Source organism: Oreochromis niloticus, linkage group LG3, assembly GCF_001858045.2.
Source record: "Oreochromis niloticus isolate F11D_XX linkage group LG3, O_niloticus_UMD_NMBU, whole genome shotgun sequence".
Classification (NCBI taxonomy): Eukaryota; Metazoa; Chordata; class Actinopteri; order Cichliformes; family Cichlidae; genus Oreochromis; species Oreochromis niloticus.
In genome coordinates this window covers 83810363-83820163 of record NC_031967.2, presented here as the reverse complement: position 1 = coordinate 83820163, position 9801 = coordinate 83810363, and the positions used below count along the sequence as shown (strand labels likewise).

Below are 9801 nucleotides of genomic sequence, written 5' to 3'. Positions count from 1 at the left end.
AAGAGTGAGGGTCTAAAACCTACATAATGCACAATACATATATTCATATAGGTTATAGTATGTTATATATAAATGTAGCTGAAGCAGTTTGTTTTAATTTGTAGCTTCACGCTGCACTTCATATGTTTGTCCACTAGATGGCACCACAGAGGCCTGTGTTGAAAAGCTTTGAGAAAGCGTTTTCAATCCAAGCTTCAGAAAGCTTGATGTGGTTATCAAGGAACCAACCAGGAAATATCTGCCGTGTGTAAAAACACCAACACAAGAATCCAGAATGAAGACAAGAAACTCAAAGCTCACACACAAAACAGGTGGTGCTAATTTTGTGACATGTTTCTGTAAAAACACCACAGAAGTGAATCATCAAAGTTTCCATGTGAGCTGATGATGCTGCTGCAGAGTTTCTGTTAACCTCCTGTGACCCCGCCTCCTCATACAGAGACATCTTATTGGCTTTATTCATTCTGCTCAGCACAGACGTGCTGCACCCTGGATACCAACAAGAGCTCCAGTTGGATCCAGTTGGATCCAGTTTGTGCAGTAAATCTAATGACGGGCGGCCACGAGGAAGATGGCGGCGGCCACTGAGCAGGTCCGGTGGTCGATGACCCCGGCGGCGAGGTCCAGTCAGCGGCCTGGAAGGGGGTCGCTGACGCCAAATCCGACGAGGACGAGGGGACTGCGGAGGAGCAGCTGCAGGGCCAGCAGGTGCGGCCACCTCTGGCTGGAGACAGGCAGGGCCAGCAGGTGCGGGGACCTCTGGCTGGAGACAGGCAGGGCCAGCGGGTGTGGAAACCCCTGGCTGAGTAGCGGCCGGGCCAGCGGGTACGGAAACCCCTGGCTGAGTAGCGGCCGGGCCAGCGGGTGCGGAAACCCCTGGCTGAGAAGCGGCCGGGTCAGCGGATGCGGAAACCCCTGGCTGAGAAGCGGCCGAGCTCACAGCTACCTCTGGATGCTGTGGCTGCAGGTCAGGAAACTGAACAGGATGGAGAATGAATGACTGGACCAGAGACTGAATAGATTGGGCAACAGGCGACTGAACTACAGGATACTGAATGACAGACTGAACTGACTGGACTACAGAAGACTGGACAACAGACTGGACAGGCTGGAGGACAGGAGACTGAGCTACAGGGGCCTGGAGGACAGGAGGAGACTGAACTACAGGGAACTGGAGGACAGGAGGAGACTGAACTACAGGGAACTGGAGGAAAGGAGGAGACTGAACTACAGGGAACTGGAGGACAGGAGGAGACTGGAGGACAGGAGGAGACTGAACCACAGGGGACTGGAGGACAGGAGGAGACTGACCTACAGGGGACTGGATTGACTGGGCTGGAAGCTGAAAAGCAGGCGTGTAAACTGACTGGACTGGGGAAGCTAAGGGATGAACCGAGGTTGGCAAGGCTAACGACTGAGCTGAGGTTGGTGTGACTAATGGCTGAGATACAGCCTGGGATAGTAAAGCTGGTGCCTGAGCAGCGGACAGGTCAGCTAGCACCCCCACCCGAGAAACAGGAGCGGGTGTGGAGGTGGACTGGGTCACAGCTGCCCTCGTCCTGGGAGCTGGCACAGGAGAGGTTGCTGGCTGGGCCCTAGCCATCTGAGGTGGTGCTGTAGGGACAGGCTGAGCCGTAGCTGTCTTCACCTGAGAAGGTGAAACAGTCGAAGAAGAAGGCCGAATCCAGGCCGCCGTGCTGGCAGGAAATGGCTGAGTGATGGGTGTAGGCTGACTGACAGGGGTGGAAATAGTGACTGGGTGTGTGATACTGACAGGTTTATCAGGGATTATTCTGGTCCTTCTGCCACCACTATTTACAGTCTTTAACTGAACAGTCTTTGGGGGAGCAGAGCAGAAAAATACTTCCCAGTCCACATCATCGTCTAGAAGGGAAACTCCCCATGAATCAGAAATGAGTCTATTATTTATTTTAGGTGAAAAATTAAATGGAGAGGGTGGAAAACAGTCACTGGAACTCACCACTGGGAGTTGCTGAAAATGGTCCATGTTATGGCGGCGTGTGCGATGCTTTCTCCGGGAAGAGACAGTGGGCGGGGTACACAGCCGAGCCTCTGGCACGGGAGCCTCCGTTGAGCTGAGGTGGGAGGCGGAGCCGCTGTGCCATGGCGAGGTTGAAGGTCTGGTGAATGAGGCAGGTGGCGTGTGAGCGAGGAGCGGACCCGTGGGAGAGGGAGCCGCCGAAGTGCGGCGCGAAACGCCCACTCTTCCCGGCAGATGCTCTGGTGCAGGGAAGTTAGAAGGTGGGTGAACGCGGCGTCTCCAAGGCCCGTCCAGAGCCAAGCGAGTACCCTCGAAGACGTGCTCTCGCTCCGCGAAGAGCCGCTGTCTCTCCTTAAGCTTTTCCGCCCACAAGTAGAGCGCTGCCTCCTGCCGCTCAAAAAGGTCCGAGTCCACTGGGTCAAAAGCGTGTCTTCTTGGCACGGGTCGTGTCATTCTGTCAGGCATGTCGTGTGTGGATGCGAGGAAGAGATGACCCAAACGCTGGACTCACGGTGCAGGATAATGGTGTTAATGGTGTTTTATTATAGGTAGGCCGGATGAACAGAACATGAACTGAAATGACTGACTGGGTGACTGAACTAACTGGCTGACTGGACTGGACCGGCTGACTGACTGACTGAATTGAACATACATGCGGAGAGACGACATCAACATCAATGACACAACAAAGAACTGGAGGAAACTGAGGACTTAAATACACAGACTGATGCGGATGATAATGAGAGACCAGTGAGTACACAGCTGAACATAATCTGGCTAACGACATGAGAGACGAGCTGATACAGGAAAAACAGGAAGTGAGAACAACATTGATGTGGCAAAAATAAACTGAACATGAACAAACTGAAATCACTGGGTCAATGACCCAGCAACACTGACAGCTGCATTGCTGGCTGATCCCAAAAGGTTGACTCTGCTCATCTGGACGTTTTCAGTGGGAGAAACGTTTGGTCACTGATCCAGGTGACTTCTTCAGTCTCAGCTGACTGCAGGTTTCCAACCTTATAAACAGCACATTTGCACAATGATTGAAACTAGCAGCAGTGGTACCTAATATATATTATAGTAATAAATACATAGACATATATAATACATACTAATGATGAAGGAACTGAGCTCACAGTCCATTTTTCATTTAGTGAACTACTACTCAATTTTTGGGGGTCTCAGAAATGCTCACTCTGTTTGTACATCACTTATTGTCAGCAATAGACTCATTCTGCTTTGTGGACATAAACATGTGACATTATTTCCTCTGTGTTTTATGAAACTAGAGCTGCATGATAAACAATGAAACAGCTTCTAAAAGTTTGACGTCAAAGCAAATCTAATGTCTGTCACCAAATTTCAGCATATTCTTCATTAGGACCCTTTGTGATATTTTTCATGTTTCATACAAACTAAAGTGATACACAACATATGCAGTGCTATACACAGATATTTACATGTTTCTAAGAGTTTGATAATGAAGCTGTTACCAACATCCTGCACCATGTTCTTGTTCTTGTTCAATTTGGGAAAAACACAAGACTAGTTACAAATAATCAGAGTCTGTTGTTTATTAAATAAGCCGCATGCATTATGATCCCTCAGTACAATCATATTCTGCTTGAACTGCATTCAAAACAATTGAGCCAATATTTTCAGCTTATATGGCTGAAACATTTTGAAATGATGAGCTTCCAACAATGAGTAAGAGATGTGGAGAGTTTGGAAACATCCCATTAAGAAAGATAAATCAAACATTCGTAGTCATTTTAATGAGTGCAGACTTGTTGAAAATGCAGAGGAGATAGTTGTGAACTGAGCTTCAGAGAAAAACAACATATTGATATTCACTCTGAAGCTTTGAGTGTAAAAAGACAGAAAAACAACATGTGGATCCTGGAATAATGGGAGCTTCCATCTTTAAAGGACTGAAGAGAAAAAAGTTTACAAGGAATCATTTAGAACAGCTTCAAACATCAATTGATTGAATCCATGAATCTGAAAACGTGTTTCTGAGTGAAAGAGAGACATGTACAGACTGAACTATATGTTCAACAGTCAAGAGTGTTTCTCTAACAGGAGGACACTCGTTAAACTCAACTCAGCACAGGGACACTGAGGAACCAAGATACCTGAATCTAAACCCAGGATAAAGAGTTTCAGTGAATGTGGTGCTGAAGGTGTGAATATGAATCAGAGTGTCAGAGGAGACTCTGTAGAAGGACAGAGTGCCAGCAGGAACGTCCACATACACCGCTACTCTGTTAGAGACAGAGGAGGAGGAGGAGGAGATGGATGTTCCTCTGTTATTGTGCCAGACAGAATGAGGACCATCATCGTAGCAGATCAGGCTCCAGGACTGATCATTGTATCCAAACCAACAATCTTTACTGTCTCCTTTCCTTCTGATTCTTCTGTAACTAACTGACATATAAACCCCTCCTTTCCACTCGACCTCCCAGTAACAGCGACCAGTCAGACCATTTTCACACAGCAGCTGAGGCCAGTAATCAAATCTGTCTGGATGATCAGGAAATGACTGAACCTCCTCCACATGTGCCACCATCCTGTTGTTCTCAGACAGTTGGAGTTTTGTGTGTACTGTGTTTGTGTCGACTGTGAGTTGACAGGAATCTGATGGAGAGAACAAACACAATCCAGCTGCAGGTATTAATCATCTGTTCATTGATTGACTCCTGACATCAGAGATGTGAATGAGTGATGTGACAGTTTGAAGATGGTTGAATGTGTGCTTCTTTATTTTCATGAATCACATTAAAAACCCACTTACATTTCCTCAGACCTGGTCTCAACCATCGGACTCCAGCAGGCTCCACCCTGAAAGGAGGAGGGGGGGAGAGGTCAGACCGGCACAGTCTCTTTCAGCATACACAACTGGACATTACATGGCTCTCATTTACATACTGTTAGACACTGATAAAGTAACAGTGCAACATTTTCATGAATACACTTATGAGGAAAGCATTGAGAGAACAGTTTACCCTGCCCGGGATAGGGTTACCGGGGCCCCGCCCTGGAGCCAGGCTGGGGAGGGTGCCCGGGGGTGAGCGTCTGGTGGTCGGGCCTTATTCCATGGGCCCCGACCAGGCACAGCCAGAAAAGGGGACATGGGCCCATCCTGCTGCAGGCCCACCACCCGCATGAGGTGCCGTAGGGGTCGGGTGCATTGTGTGCCGGGAGAAGGCCAGGAGCAGATGCCCTGGCGGACCGATCCCCGGCTACCAAGACTGGCAATAGGGACATGGAATGTCACCTCTCTCGTGGGGAATGAGCCTGAGTTAATGCGTGAGGTTGAGAGGTACCGGCTAGATATAGTCGGGCTCACCTCTACGCATGGCTTGGGCTCTGGAACCAGTCTCCCGGAGAGGGGGTGGACTCTGTCTCAGTCTGGCGGGCTGGGGTGGGTATGCTACTATCCCCTCGGCTTGCTGCCTGTACATTGGGGTTCTTCGCGGTGGATGAAAGTGTTTGTTCTCTGCGCCTTAGGTTCAGGGAACGAGTCCTGACTGTCATCTGCACTTATGCGCCGAGTTGCAGTTCAGAGTACCCAGCCTTCTTGGGTGGGGTGCTAGAAGGTGCTCCACCTGGAGACTCTGTTGTCCTACTGGGAGACTTTAATGCTCTTATGAGTAACAACAGCGATACCTGGAGGGGCGTGATTGGGAGGAACGGCTTCCCTGATCTGAACCCAAGTGGTGTTTGGTTATTGGACTTCTGTGCAAATCACAGTTTGGCCATAGCAAACTCCTTGTTCGAACATAAAAGTGTCCATAAGCGCACATGGCACCAGGACCCTCCAGGCCACAGGTCGATGATCAATTTTGTAATCGCATCACCTGCGACCATATGTTCTGGACAATCAGGTAAAGAGAGGGGCTGATCTGGGGATGACGCTGGACAGACCCAGTGCGCCTAAACATGTAGTGAGGGTGTGCTGGGAACACCTCGCAGAGGCCCCAGTCCATGAAATCTTCAACACACACCTCTGGCAGAGCTTCAACAGCATCCAGAGGGAGACTGGGGACATTGAGTCCTAATGGACCATGTTCAGCATCTCCATTGCCAAAGCTGCAGCATTGAGTTGGGGCCGCAAGGTGGTTGGTGCCTGTCGTGGTGGTATTCCCCAAAACCAAATGGTGGACACCAGAGGTGAAGGGAGCCACAAGGCTGAAGAAGGTATCTTGTCAGGCTTGGCTAGCCTGTGGGACTTCGGAGGCAGCTGACAGGTACCGACAGTCAAAGTGGAATGTGGCTGAGGCAGTGGCTGAAGCAAAAACTCGGGTGTGGGAGGAGTTTGGAAAGGCCATGGAAAAAGACTTTTGGACTGCCTCAAAGAGATTCTGGTAAACCGTCAGGCGTCTCAGGAGTGGAAAGCGGTGCTCTACGAGTATTGTGGATAATGTTGGTGGAGTGCTGCTGACTTTGACTGAGAAAATAGTCGGGCGGTGGAAGGAATACTTGGACGACCTCCCTAATCCCACTGACATGTCTTCCAAGGAGGGAGCAGAGTCTGGGGATGAGGGGGATGACCTGCCAATTTACAAGGGCGAGGTCACTGAGGCAGTTAAACAACTCCTTGGTGGCAGAGCCCCTGGTGTGGATGAGGTCCTCCCCGAGTTCGTGAAGGCTCGGGATGTTGTAGGGCTGTCCTGGTTGACAAGCCTCTACAATGTTGCGTGGAGATCAGGGGCAGTATCCCTGGACTGGCAGACCAGGTTGGTGGTCCCCATTTTTAAAAAGGGGGACTGGAGGGTGTGTTCCAACTACAGGGGGATCACACTCCTCAGCCTCCCTGTGAAATTCTATACCAGGGTGCTGCAAAGGAGAGTTTGGCTGCTAGTCGAACCTCGGAAACAGGAGGAACAATGTGGTTTTCATCCTGGTTGCGGAACACTGGACCAGCTCTTTATCCTCTCAAGGATACTTGAGGGCGCACGGGAGTTTGCCCAACCAGTCTATATGTGTTTTGTGGACTTGGAGAAGGCATTCGACCGTGTCCCTTGGGGTGTCCTGTGGGAGGTGCTATGGGAGTATGGGGTGTCTGGCACATTGCTACGGGCTATTTGATCCCTATACAACCATTAAGAGCTCGGTTCACATTGCCGGCAATAATTCGGACTTGTTCCCTGTGGGTGATGGGCTCCACCAGAGCTGTTCTGTGTCACCAATTCTGTTCTTAATTTTTATGAACAGGATTTATAGGCGCAGCCAAGTGGCGGAGGTCTTTCACGTAGGTGGTCTCAGAATCTCATCTCTGCTTTTTGTGGATGATGTGGTTCTGTTGGCTTCATCGGTTGCTGGCCTCCAGCTCACTCTGGAACGGTTCACAGACGTGTGTGAAGCAGTGGGACTGAGGATCAGCACCTCCAAATCCGAGGCCATGGTTCTCAGCCGGAAAAGGATGGAGTGCCCACTCTGGGTCCGGGACGAGTTCCTACCCCAAATGGAGGAGTTTAAGTATCTCGGGGTCTTGTTTGTGAGTAATGGGAGAAGGGAGCCGGAGATCGACAGACGGATTGGTGCTGCAGCTGCTGCACCAGTCCTTCGTGGTGAAGAGAGAGATGAGCGCAAAAGCGAAGCTCTCAATTTACCTGTCTGATCTACGTCCCTACCCTCACCTATGGTCACAAGCTGTGGGTAGTGACCAAAAGAACAAGATCACAGATACAAGCAGTGGAAATGAGCTTCCCCCGAACAGTGGCTGGTCTCTCCCTTAGAGATAGGAGAGGGTAGGGAAGTTCAGCCATCTGGGAGGGGCTCAGAGTAGAGCTGCTTCTCCTCCACATTGAAAGGAGCCAGCTGAGGTGGTTTGGGCATCTGACAAGGATGCATCCTGGGTGCTTCCTGGGTGAGGTGTTCCGGGCATGTTCTGGAACACCTCACTCAGTGACTTTGATGACTGGTGCCAGCAGAACTACCTCCAGATCAACACAAGAAAAAACAAGGAGCTGGTGGTAGACTTCCACAAGCAAAAACATCATCTACTACAACCACTAAACATCCAAGGTATGGACATTGAGGCTGTGGTACCTTGGTGTACATCTGAGCAGTAAACTTGACTGGACTCGCAATTTAAACACCCTCTACAGAAGAGGGCAGATCAGGCTGTACCTGCTGTGGAGACTGAGGTCTTTTGGAGTGAAGCGCTCACTACTGAAGACATATGACTCTGTGGTGGCCTCAGCCATCTTTTACGGTGTGGTCTGCTAGGGCGGCACCATCTCTACTGGTGACAGGAAGAGACTGAACAGGCTGATCCAGAGGGCCAGCTTTTTTCTAGGATGCCCTCTAGACCCAGTGGAGGTGGTGAGTAAGAATGGAGAAAGGAGAATGGTTGCTAAGATGTCATCCCTGTTGGACAACATAGCCCAACCCATACATGGGACCCTGACAGCACAGAGCAGTGCTACCCAAGATGTGGGACAGAGATGGCAGCTACCTTTACAGGGTAAGACTCAGCTGAACATTTCTATCTATTTCACACCTTGGCTCATGTGATGAGGCACATAATTAATAACGGTTCAACGACCATTTTTAGAGATAACCAAATTTTAAATTAAATTAAATACCTAAGTCTCTCCAAAATTTGATTTTAGAACTGAAGAAGCTTCTCATATGAAATGTCTGCAAGAAAAATTTATAAGTCCAGTTGCTCTTTTCAAGCTCCTTAGATTGTCTGTAATGAGCAAGAAAAAAATCTTCCCTTCATTTGTGACATCTGCATGAAACAATCAGGAACTGAATGTTGGACACAGCTGATGTTTTCAGCTCTTCCTCCTCTATCAGACATTCTCTCCATACCTGAGAGTGTCTAGTCTCCAATGTGGATCCTTCAGTCCAGCCAACAAACTCTGGACTGAGTCTCCTGGATGATTGTAGCTCAGGTCCAGCTCTCTCAGATGGGAGGGGTTGGAGCTCAAAGCTGAAGCCAGAGAAGTACAGCCTTCCTCTGTGATCAGACAGCCTGATAGACTATATAAACACACACACACACACAAAAAACAATACATTTGTTAACACTTCACTAAAGGCTTATTTTCAATAATTTTTATGGATAAAATATCCATTCAAATTCAAATTTTATTTGTCACAAACAAATGAATGATAGTCAAATGCCAAGTCCAAGATACATGTAGACTTGTTGGTTAAATTCCATGCACCCTCAAACACCTGAAGAAGACTTTGTAAGATTTCTTGTTTAATTTGTTTAAGAAGAAATAGACAATTTCATCAAATTCGGATATGTAATATTGTAATATTTTTTTCGATAGGCCAAGGAAAACCAGTTATAATGTGAGTGTGCAGGTGTGCCTCCAGGAGTGGTGGATCCCGAAGATGGTACACCAGGACTGAATGCTGCTCTGGAGGCGGAGTATAAGGCGGCGCGGTTGAGGACGGCAATCATCCATCCTCGGTTTTACTCCAACCAGCTGGGGTGCGACATGCTCTGTGTTGCTTTGCAAGTCCAGGAGGAAGAAGGAGTGGATCGCCTTTTCAGTTGGGTACAGTTTTCTCATGTTTAGTTAGTCAGTGAGGTGAGTGATTGTTGTTTGGTTATGTTTTTTGGGGGCTAGGTAAGCAATCGCTCCTCTGAGTTAGCTTCCCTTATTGTTGTTTGCCATTCGAGAAGCCAAGCAGGAATCCCTTGGTTTCAGCCCAGCTGATCTTGTTTTTGGACACACGGTATGTGGGCCATTGCGATTACTTAAGGAGAAATGGTTGTCCGAATCACATCGGGTGGAGGATAATGCGTTGGATTATGTGTGTGC

The 9801-nt window shown here is 48.9% G+C and overlaps 1 long non-coding RNA gene across 2 annotated transcripts; it reads right to left on the bottom strand.

The window, feature by feature from the left end:
- Positions 1-4059: 4059 nt before the first annotated feature.
- On the bottom strand, positions 4060-8846 carry LOC112846160 (uncharacterized). 2 transcript variants are annotated; one of them, XR_003219005.1, is made up of 3 exons: positions 8834-8846; positions 4803-4849; positions 4060-4645 (listed from the first exon to the last, which is right to left on the bottom strand). It is a non-coding gene; the product is annotated as an uncharacterized LOC112846160 (long non-coding RNA). The 2 variants fall into 2 exon arrangements; XR_003219006.1 differs by lacking the exon at positions 8834-8846 and adding an exon at positions 8602-8806.
- Positions 8847-9801: the final 955 nt, after the last annotated feature.